At 39.3% G+C, this 10,878-nt stretch overlaps 1 long non-coding RNA gene across 2 annotated transcripts in view; it reads right to left on the reverse strand.

Annotated features, from left to right (window-relative positions):
* Positions 1 to 10,431, reverse strand: part of LOC142072810 (uncharacterized) — an 87,512-nt gene extending 77,081 nt beyond the window's left edge. Inside the window, exons 1-3 of one of the 2 annotated variants that reach the window (XR_012669388.1) lie at positions 10,258 to 10,431; positions 4,745 to 4,845; positions 3,473 to 3,612 (exon numbers count right to left, since the gene is read on the reverse strand). This is a non-coding gene — a long non-coding RNA (uncharacterized LOC142072810). The remainder of the gene's footprint in view (positions 1 to 3,472; positions 3,613 to 4,744; positions 4,846 to 10,257) is intronic. The other variant, XR_012669387.1, reaches the window with a different exon arrangement.
* Between the last annotated feature and the right edge of the window lie 447 nt (positions 10,432 to 10,878).

Below are 10,878 nucleotides of genomic sequence, written 5' to 3' on the forward strand. Positions count from 1 at the left end.
ACTTTTCCATGTGATTTTGTACATGCATTTGTATCTGTCCCATAAAATATATGTATGTTGAGCTAAGACAAAAACGGAATGCTTGCATATTCTGGCCTCAGTTACAACAGTATAAATCTAGAGTAAATCTATTTATTTCAGCTGGTTTCTCACAGTCAAGTTTTCCCATTTATTAATATGAAGACAGCCAACAAACTTTGTTAATTGCATCATTATAAATGCACTTGAATGGAAAGTGCAATAATCAATGGCGTTTAATGCAAACATCCAGAATTCTCACTGTTTTTAGGGTTACAATTCTCAAATGTAGAACATAATTTATCCAATCACTTTGCCTTATTTATAAAAGTTGCTACAACATATTTCTATAAATAGCTGTGAGAATCAGTGCAGCCTTATATAAACTGCATTTGGTCTGGAATGAATGACGAATTTCAAGAAAGCATAATACAGGACTTCATTGACAGATTAATGCACTAGTTGTTCATAAGGCATTTTGCTCCTAAGGGCCTTTGAGTCACGGTGATAAGCAGCCACAAACAACAGGTTTCTTGATTATAGTGATACCTACAAGAGTGTTTCCCTTGGTAACAAGAAATGGAGTTACACTCAGAAGTTAGGTATGCTGTTTTCTCCTGCTTCTGTTCACACTGGTTTTGCATGCTAGAAATACTGCCAGGAGTGTACTATATATTTTATTGGCAATATAATTGTTCAGCTGATCAACTCTCTCCTCTGGCTCTAAAAGGAATGTACTTTTGCTGAAAGTTTGGCACTGTTTCAAGACCTTACTGAACTGGGACTATGTTGTTCAGTCAAAGCTTATGAAATATGAAAAATCTACACATTACTTTTGCTAAATCATGTGGACAGTGACTGTTCTAATAACTTTAATACCCTTTTTTCCGATAGAGCAGGGGTGGGCAAACTTTTTGGCCTGAGGACCATATCTGAGTATGGAAATTGTATGGCGGGCAATGAATGCTTGTGAAATTGGGGTCAAGGTGTGGGAGGGGTTCTAGGCTCTGGCTGAGTGTGCGGGTTCTAGGGTGGGGCTGGGGATGAGGGGTTTGGGGTGTAGGAGGGGGGTCCGGGCTGGGACTAAGGGGTTTGGAGGGGGATCAGGGCTGGGGAGGGAGGTTTGGGGCATGGCGGGGTGGCTCAGGGATGCAGGCTCCAGGTGGTGCTTACCTCAAGCATGTCCCCCCTCCAGCTCCTACACAGAGGCACGGCCGGGCAGCTCTGCTGCGTGCTGCCCCATCTATAGGAGCAGCCCCTGCAGCTCCCATTGGGCGGAGACAGTGTGCAGAGCAGAGCTCCCTGGCTGTCCCTATGCATAGGAGCTGGAGGAGGAGCATGCCGCTGCTTCCGGAGGCCCTGAGGACAAGCCCCAGATCCCGCTGCCGGATGTGACCCATAGGCCATAGTTTGCCCACCCCTGTAGTAGTCTCCCTATTTTTTCAAGCATATAGGAAAAAATGCATTTGACATTTTTCTTGCTGTTTATAAGCTTTTGCTAAAACATGCCGGAACACTAGAGACTTGTTTTGAATAGCTAGAAATAATTGGAAGGTTTTCAGCTCCTAGATAGATTCAAATCCTGCCAGAAGACAGAAGTTTAAGTTGATTTCCCAAATGCATGTAGCTCATCAAGTCTGCCTTACTGTCTTTTGTGGTGTTGTTGCTGTTTGGTGATCGTGGTGGTAGCTGTTTCCAACTTAACAAGAGATTAATGTCTATGGAAAAGATATATTGTACAGGACAGATTTTTTTAAAGAATACAGATCTGAGAAAAATCAAAAATGGTCTTTGGGACAGCAGTAAAAACAAAAGTTCTGTTCAGCAGTTTGACTGAGGCAAAGTTTTCATTAATTTCAAAGAAAGCTCTTCCTGGGTAAGGAATACTGCCATGATCCTGCAATTTTTTTGCTTTCAGGCAAAATATTATGCCTATGCACAAGTGGCAGGATCTGGGCCTAAGCAAAGAGTGCTGAATAAATGAGAGCCCAGAGCCCCAACATTATTAAATAGGAATGAAATCTTCTGCATTTATTTTTAATTTATAGCAAGAGTATTAGGGGTATAATTATAACATCTCCTTCAGTCTTCACTCAGACTCAGATCCCCACCAACTTAATGAGAGTTTTGCCTGAGTGGGGACTAGGTAAAAAAAATTAATACAGCCTTCAAGACCCACTGCTATTACTTCTAGAGATCACCTAATTTGTCAATTTATAGTCAGAGATAAATAAACAGAACGCAAAATGATGAAGAATGTGACTTGTGGCGTTCTTGCTAGACAATAATTATTGTCCTGGCCCTTTAAAATTCCACTGAAAAACATTGTGAGATATTGTGCAAGACACTCCCTTCCAAAGGGGAATTTTAAAGGGATTTTTCTTCAGTGGGCTGCTGGTGCCTAAAGTTAAATATGTGCTTATGTACCTTGGTGAATTGAAGCCCACTGGCTGTGATTTTCATGGCTGAATCATTTTATACCATTAAGCAGTATATGCATTCAGTAGAATACCAAGCCTGTCCTTTAATTGGATCAAATAATTGTTCAGTCATTCAAGAACATATGAGATCTAACTCCTCCTGATGTTTAGGTTAGCCTTTGCTTCAGGAACAGTTTTGCTGCTATGGGTCTTGCAACATGTGGATGTTCTTCTAGGAAAATGACTTCAAACACCATACACATGACCAGATACATTCAGTCACCATTAGCACATTTTCTATAGTCTATTCTTTTTAAATAAGTCATGAATAATCATTTATATACTCCCAATATCGATGAAAATAAATTTGGTGGTATTAATCTAATCCTATGAAAATTTAAAGTATGAGTTTCCTGTACACTGATGCTTTTCTTTTTGCCTTTGCCAACTTTCCCGAACAAGAAGAAAACAAAAAGCCCCACAGAACCAAGTTACCTTAGTAAAATTATATTTTGAATTCAGAGAGTTACTTTTTTTTGAATCTCATAAAACTTTGGAGAGTCATCTTAAAAGATTATTAATTTTCAAAAGCTGTGTTTGTTAAAATGACTGACAAGTAATTGAAGTTAGTGCTGTATGGAAATCGTAATGTGTAGAGTTTTCAAGAAAATGTCTCTTCAGTATAACCCAATTGAACACCCTGACTCAATTTAAGAATGAAGCAGCTGTTCTGTATGGTGGGTATGCAGACTCATGCCTTGACAGGAGATGCCACAAAGGACAGACTATTCAGTGAATCCAGGAAATGTAGCTGAGTAAAAATAAGGCAGTAGAAGATATATGAACACAGAGCAGGCCTCTTCCCCATGGGACTAGAGCCACGTACTGCTTTCCAAAATCTGGAACTTGAGGGAAATAAAGTACAAGAAAATATGGAACTAAGGGCACCAAGAACCTGATCCAGCAAAGTACGTAAACATATCCATAACTTTAAGCGCATGAGTAGTCCCAATGAAGTCAATAGAATGACTCACCTGATTAAAGTAGTTTGCTTGATCAGGGTCCAAATCTGTAGTGGAAAAAGAGCAATAGCTCCTTTGCATCTTCCTTACAGATCTGTGAAACTACAGGGGCTCCTCCACAGGGTGGAGTTCTGTAGCTCTGGGATTGCCACCTGGCAAGAGAAGGGAAGGAACAGCGGCTATTACATGGGATAACAGGTGCTGTTCCTAGGTGTGGGTGGAATAATTTTTTTTCCTCTCACCTCTCCTCATATAAACAGGAAAATGTGTGGCAATACTGGCAAACAAAAATAATCTCCACAGTACAATCTAACAATATAGGTAGGAGGATTATGGTCAAGAAGAATGGGAAACATAGCAAACCACTGTAGTTAAATTTTAATGTCCCAAATGAGAAAGCTGAGATCTCAAAACAGTCTTCGCAGAGAAGGCTTCCCCTATTTTTTCTGTGTAGTGAAGACTTTAATCAAGTTCAGAACAAATTTAAGATGGGAGACCAATTTTGATCAATATGGTACCTTCCTCCAATAAATCATTTAACATAAATCAGAGCTATGTCCAAGTGATAAAAGAACTCCCAGAAAAAGACTTTCAAAACTTTTCAGTAGACCACAAGAAGCATGCAAGAATAGACTATTTCGATTCCTAAAATTTGAAAACTGGAAAATAGTTATGTTCTGGATCATAAATTTGTACTATTCAAACTGACAACCATATTGAGAAATAAATAGGATGAGGCAGACTAGAAACCTAAATAAATTGTTCAAGAAGTTGTGTGTAATGAGTAAGCTTATTTTGGTGGGGTAATGGAAATCATTTTAGAGCCATGGACTTTTTACAGAACACATTGAATGTGTGTGAGACACACTAAATTCTTGCAGAATGAATCATCAGATTAGTGAGGAAGAACTTTACAGTGGAAAGTACCTAAAGAAAATGAAAAAAGGGTATAAGCAGTTTATAATTTTCTCAGGTTTATTGTGAGCTATTATTTGCCAATAATTTCTGGTAATAATTCTTGGTGTGTGAGTAAAAATCTGGCCCTTGATTTACAAAAAACAGTACCCATAATTACCTTTCATATAAACAGCAATGAGTAAATGTTATGAGTCTATTTGTGACTTAACTTCAGTTTGTAATTGCATTTTCAATGAAATCTCTGCATAAAGTATTTCATTACTAGAAGTAAGGACAAATTAAGCTTAAATCTCTTGAAGACAGAGGTAATATTCAAAAAGATTCCAGATCCAAACATGTATAGAAACTACTTATTTTAAGACTTACAGGACCAGCCTCTCAATTGCAGAGTTGTGTACTCCTGATTTAGGTCTCCTTGATTCATAGCCATACATGTGGGTAGATCCATTCACCCATGCACGCAGGACCTAAGGATCAGAGGCTTAGAAAGACATTTGCAATTTGCATATATAGGATGAGATGAGAAATAATGTCAACATTCATTGTCTTGCACAGGAAATTCCCTATTATGTCTATTTTGACATAGCATATTTAATATACAGTATTTAATTAGAGTTTTAATCTGGCAGTAAACCTAGTTTCCATTTCCTTAAATTTATCAGTGAGAGCGCTCTCCTGCTGATAATAGCTCACCTTACCTGATCACTCTCGTTACAGTGTGTATGGTAACACCCATTGTTTCATGTTCTCTGTGTATATCAATCTCCCCACTGTATTTTCCACTGAATACATCCGATGAAGTGAGCTGTAGCTCACGAAAGCTTATGCTCAAATAAATTTGTTAGTCTCTAAGGTGCCACAAGTACTCCTTTTATAAATTCTTGTATGTACTTTCAGAATTTGTAAGATGGGTAAGAGACCTTGTAAGAGACCACAAGGAGGAGTATGGTATGAATCTCTAGATGGGTACTGTAGCTAGAGCGGTAAAAATTAATTTGTCAAAGGAACCAGCTGTAAAGGGCATTTGTGAAATATACCTTAACTTAATTTAAGGAATGCTTAACATAATGGCATCAGTCCTACCATGATGCGAGGGTATAATGAATCTTAAGACTTTCAGAGCACTCTATATTGCAAAGTCCTAAATGATTTTAGACTAAATTTTGAAGACGATGGAGTTACTCATTGAGTGAAATCCTATTCATTGAGAGTAAGGATGATGGAATCTGTCCCTCTAGGAATAATCCCAATCTAGATTTTAAATTATAAAATATTATAATTTATTATTTATTTATTATATTTACAATACATTATAATAATTTAATAGTTCTAGACCATACTCCTACCCAGGGATTTCTATATAATAATACACAATTTTAAAAAGATGGAAGGAAAATGTTTTGTTCTTTTTGTAAAGTCCAGATCATTCCCTCACATGCAGAAACCTCCAAGAAATATCCATGAGACTCTCCTCATGGGGATTCCCCACCCACACCCACACCCATTATACTAGTAGGGGATGGAGTTCAATTATTGGGGCCTACCCCTAGTCCTGAGGAAGAAAACTGTGTAATGCCAGGGCCATCCACATGGAGGGTCTGTGCCTCTGTGTCTGCTCTGGTCTCAGGTAATTCCCTCTTGTTTCCCCAGCAGTGTGGATCCTGTGGAGATGTGAGCACATTGCTGCCATTGTGACAGATCCACACAAAAGTTCAGCTTGGGCTGTATTATCTTTTCTGACTTAGTCTCCCCTATGATGCTGTAGAAATATGTTCTTCCCACGCCATCCCTGACCTTCCACTCTTCCCTGTGAGCTGTTCTGTATATCCAAGAAACATGGATTATTATTGTTATGAATACTTAAAAAGAGGTAATATCCAAACTATGAACTACCTCTGAGAGATGCAGATTGAAGTTTAATTAATAATGTTAGCTTTACTTGGCCAAGCAAGCATTAGTGTGTCCGCTGAGCTCAGTAGGTAAAGAAGCCAACCCCGATTCCTTCATAGAAAATAAATATTTTCTCTCCTTGGTAGCTGTGGAACAGTGTGATAAATATTTATGTGGCCTTCTCATCATCCTTTGCCTCTAATTATTGTAGGTAAATGTAGTAAAATAGCTTGAAAAAGGCCCCCAGGAGTATCACTTGGCTACAAATCATGTTGATTTGGTAAATGGCAGGGAGAGGAGTGGGGTTTCCTAAAATGAATAATTCTGCCTACCTGAAAGTCTCTTGTTACAGTCTTACCTCAAACAAATCATACAGTAACACTTCTAGTAACAGAGGAATACAGGGAGAGGGAAATGGGGCTCAAAAAATGTGAAAATACAGTGCAGACCTAGAGAAAATGATTTGCTTCCATGGATGCAAATAAGCCATCAACGAGAACTTAGGGCCAGATTTTCAAAGGTGCATAACGATGCAGACAGGTACTAGTGGGAGGTGAGTGGGTGAGGTGCCTAACTCCCATTAAAATCAGCGGAAGTTAGGTGCCTCAACTGCAAAGGCAATATTGAAAATCCCACTAGGTGCCTGTCTGTATCTTTAGGCACTTAATATCCTTTGAAACTCTGGACCTTAGTTACTGCAGATAGATAACTAGGACATGCAAAATGTATGTCGATCTGTGGACAGACCGTCTCAATTACATTTGTCAGGGCCAGGTCGTGACTGGGAACACCACTTCCACAAATGCCCCAGGTGCAAGATGATACCACCCCAGACCTTGTTCAAGGCCATTACTTACCAGAACAATCTATCCATAAAATGTTAAAATGAGGAGCATGAATTTATTGTACTTGATAGGGAAGCAGTAAACAGCTACAGTAAACAGTCTGATTACATTATCTGGCTCTTATCTGATACATCAAAAAAATTGTGAGCAGAAGAAAATGAACTTAATTTTAACATATTGTACCTATTTATAAAACCCTGCTGCCAGGGAAACTTGATGCCACTGCTCTTCCTTACATCAATCTCACACCTCAATCTCTGTAACAACCTTCAGATGGGACTGTTTTTTCCCCATCCAGTCTATGCTCAGCTCTCAGATTTTAACTGCTTAATCTCTTAGAGGACTTTATGCCTGCAACAACTTCTGCACTTGATTATTGGCTTTTAACTTTCCCTTCTGATACTCCCAACATTATAATTAAGATTTTTGTAAAAAAGGTTACATCCTAGAAGGGCAAAACCCTGTTTTATTCCACACAAAATAGCTTCTGTGAAGAATCCCAGTGGAAGAAGTTTGTTTCTGCTGGAACATAAGTCAAGGATCCTCATTTCCAAATGGAGTGCCACCGCTACTTGAACTACCAGAATACCCACTCGTTGAGGGCATGTGGTCCGAAGCTTAATCCAGAGCAAGTGAAGATATGCTGCTGGATTGGGAGAGGCAACCAGAAAAGATGACAAGAGTGATATCTGCTCCTCAGGTTGAAGAAGTGCCCCACTATTTGTGATAGTTTCACAGTCTTGGAATTTCAGTAAATTTTGAGCTTCTCTTGGAAGGGCCTTTTTTTTAAAAAAAAAAATCACATCCAGCCAGAAGAGTCAACCGGCTCTTTCTGTTATAGCACTTATTCCTATTAACCATGCCTTCGACACCTGAAGGCTAGACCGTTGTAACGTGCTCAGTGTAGGGAGGCACAGTGGGACCATTCAGAAGCTTAAGTTAATGCAAAATGCTGCTACCCACTTGTTGAGGACAATAAGTATATAACCACCAATACTTCAGGAAATGCACTGGTGTCCAATAGGTGGATTTGAAGCAGCTGGCGATAACCTAAACGGAATGGAATTGGATTGAGTGACCTGAAGATCCACCTCTCTCCCCAGGCCATACTGACACAGTTGAGAACAATGGAGGCACTCAGGTTGGAACCCCCAGTTATAAATCAGAGGGAGTGACTGGATAGGACTCTTTTCTATTAGGGTCAATGTATCTAGAATGCAGTTCCCTCCTTGGTCCACCAGACCTGGATTTGCTAACTTTTTTGGGCAGTCTGAAAGGCTTCTGGTTTTTTGGAGCAAATCCTGTAAGCTGAAAATGAGTAAATGGAGTTGTGGTGATCTGAAGTATTCTACCAATGCATGATAGCTTTTCCTAATGGCTTGTGTTTTAGAAAAAGAAAAATTAAGGAAGTGCTTCCAGTGCTAGATAGGTGCCAAAAAATGCTTTTGGATTAACCTTGCATATACTGTCTGTTGTCACAACTCTTCTGTAAAGATAGGGCATGCTATAGATCAGAGATAGTCTTGGAGTGACAAACATCAGTGGGTTGGCACAAGAGATGGAAGAAGGCAGGGAGATGAAGAGAGTCCTTACCCAAACTTTTTGAGTCTTTAGAAGTGATATGGGATTACTCTTGTTTTACTGAAAATCAGTTTTCCCATCCCTGCTTATGAAAAAATAGAGATGTCCCTGTTTCTGAAATCCAGCATACTACATCCAGGACCAGTTCAAATACACCTTGTGTCCTATGTGAAGCCATTCATTTAGAGTCTCTAGCTGTGAGGTCCCAAGATTCTGTAAGTGACCATCTTCCCAGCACCTATGACACATACAAGCTGGAAAGATACATTCAGTCCCCTGGAGGGGAATGGGTCTTGAATCCAGATTGTGTGTGTGGAGGGAGCTGGGGGTGGGAGGGGCAAGGAATGGGGATTTCCTTTTAAACAGGAGGAAAGAGGAATGCAATTTGCTTAAGATCATGATCCCCTGTAAGTGGGATTCCCACAGGTGGCTCAAGTAGCTGTCAGCATGAAGCATCTCCTATTCCATACCATGCACCACCGGAACTTGAGCAGTAAACATCAAGCTAGTGTTAGCAAAACTCAGCCAAAAAGCTTGAAAGCAGCACTAAAGGGACAGTATTTAGAGACCGGGACATTTGTTCATATTCAGGTATGTGGAAGAACCTTGAAGACAACATATCCACTCCAGCAGCAGTCAGAACAGTAGCATTTTTAGAACGTTAGCCAAACACCCGTATGTAATTAGTTGTAGATAAATGTGGGAGCAGCAATCACAGAAGAAAATAAGAAGCAACTGAGACACAGGAGGTAACTGTTATTAAAGTGAACAAGCTTGAATTTCAAGACAGGTTATCAGCAGGAAGCTGAGCTGGTCAAAAAATAACATTTTAAACTGAAATGCTTTACAAAATAAAGCTATTTTGAAAGCTCATCCTGAAACCATCCCTTTACCTTCAAAATGAACCTAAATGGCTCAGCAGCAGTTGGGGTGGAAAAATAATTAACAAGGTAATTGGGGACTGGGTAAGATATCATATGATCATTTGAGAGTGATATCCTACCCATACTCTTGTGTCTTCTCCCTTGTCATTTATTAGAATTTCACAACAAGAAAAGGAGTACTCATGGCACCTTAGAGACTAACAAATTTATTTGAGCATAAGCTTTCGTGAGCTAACACGGCTGCTACTCTGAAACCTGTCATTAGAATTTCAGAGGCCCAATTCACAAGAGCAGAATTCAACACAATGCTGTCTTATCTATTGCAAGATTTCATATTGCTACCCATCACAGTAGTATCTGAGCACCTTTTGCATACATAGATTGGCAATAGTGAAGTCCCTAGCAGACTTCATGGAGTCTCTGGCTCTTCTCCTTTTTGGGGTATAGATACTCTACTTAGATGTAATGACTTGCATCACAAACAGCTGAGAGAGGCATTTTGAAATACAGTAAATGAATACATAGCACCGTAAGAAATGCACAATAGAGTAGGTTGATTATTTCATATAAATATGGTGCACAACTGTTTTTTTCCTTAACAGACAGGAACAATGAGGTATTCCTATTCAGTCAGATAACGATAGTGATAGTCTCTACTGTAAAAAAGTAAAAATCTCACCTTATGATATCCTATTAGCTTCTCCTGTAAGACTCTCCTTACTGCTCCCTTCCCCCCAGAACAGCCTTTTTGCTGCTGCCTGTCGCCAGCTCCCCAGCACAGTAGCCATAACCTTATCAAATGATTCTGTAACCAATTAACTTTAGCCCATAATGCTCCACCACATAAATCAAGACTTTGCTGTGTGCTCTTGGTCTTCTGTGCTGCATTGTACAATAAACATTAGCTTTTTTGTTGTGCTAATTTTATCTGGCATGGCTCTAAATTTATTTCATTCACTGCTAAGAGACAGACAGTACTAGTTTTGCAGCACAAAAATGTCTGAAATGAGTCAAAGAAGCAGCTGGTAGAAAATTACTTAGGGGGCTACTCAACTATACTGACCACTGAAATAGTAAACATGATTTAGAAAGTCTGTTTTTCTAGAATTTTAGAACCACTGTCTTTATTTTTCCTATTTTAATAGAGCAATACTAGCCATTGCATCAAGTCACAAATTCATGTCAGAGAAGGCTAAACAGACTGCTAATTTGGGCAGCTCATGCAGAGATATTGTAGGTGCCAAAAAAAAAAAAAGCTTTTGGATTAACTTTAGATATACTGTCTGCCCAAATTAGCATT

Source organism: Caretta caretta, chromosome 7 (genome assembly GCF_965140235.1).
Source record: "Caretta caretta isolate rCarCar2 chromosome 7, rCarCar1.hap1, whole genome shotgun sequence".
NCBI lineage: Eukaryota > Metazoa > Chordata > Testudines > Cheloniidae > Caretta > Caretta caretta.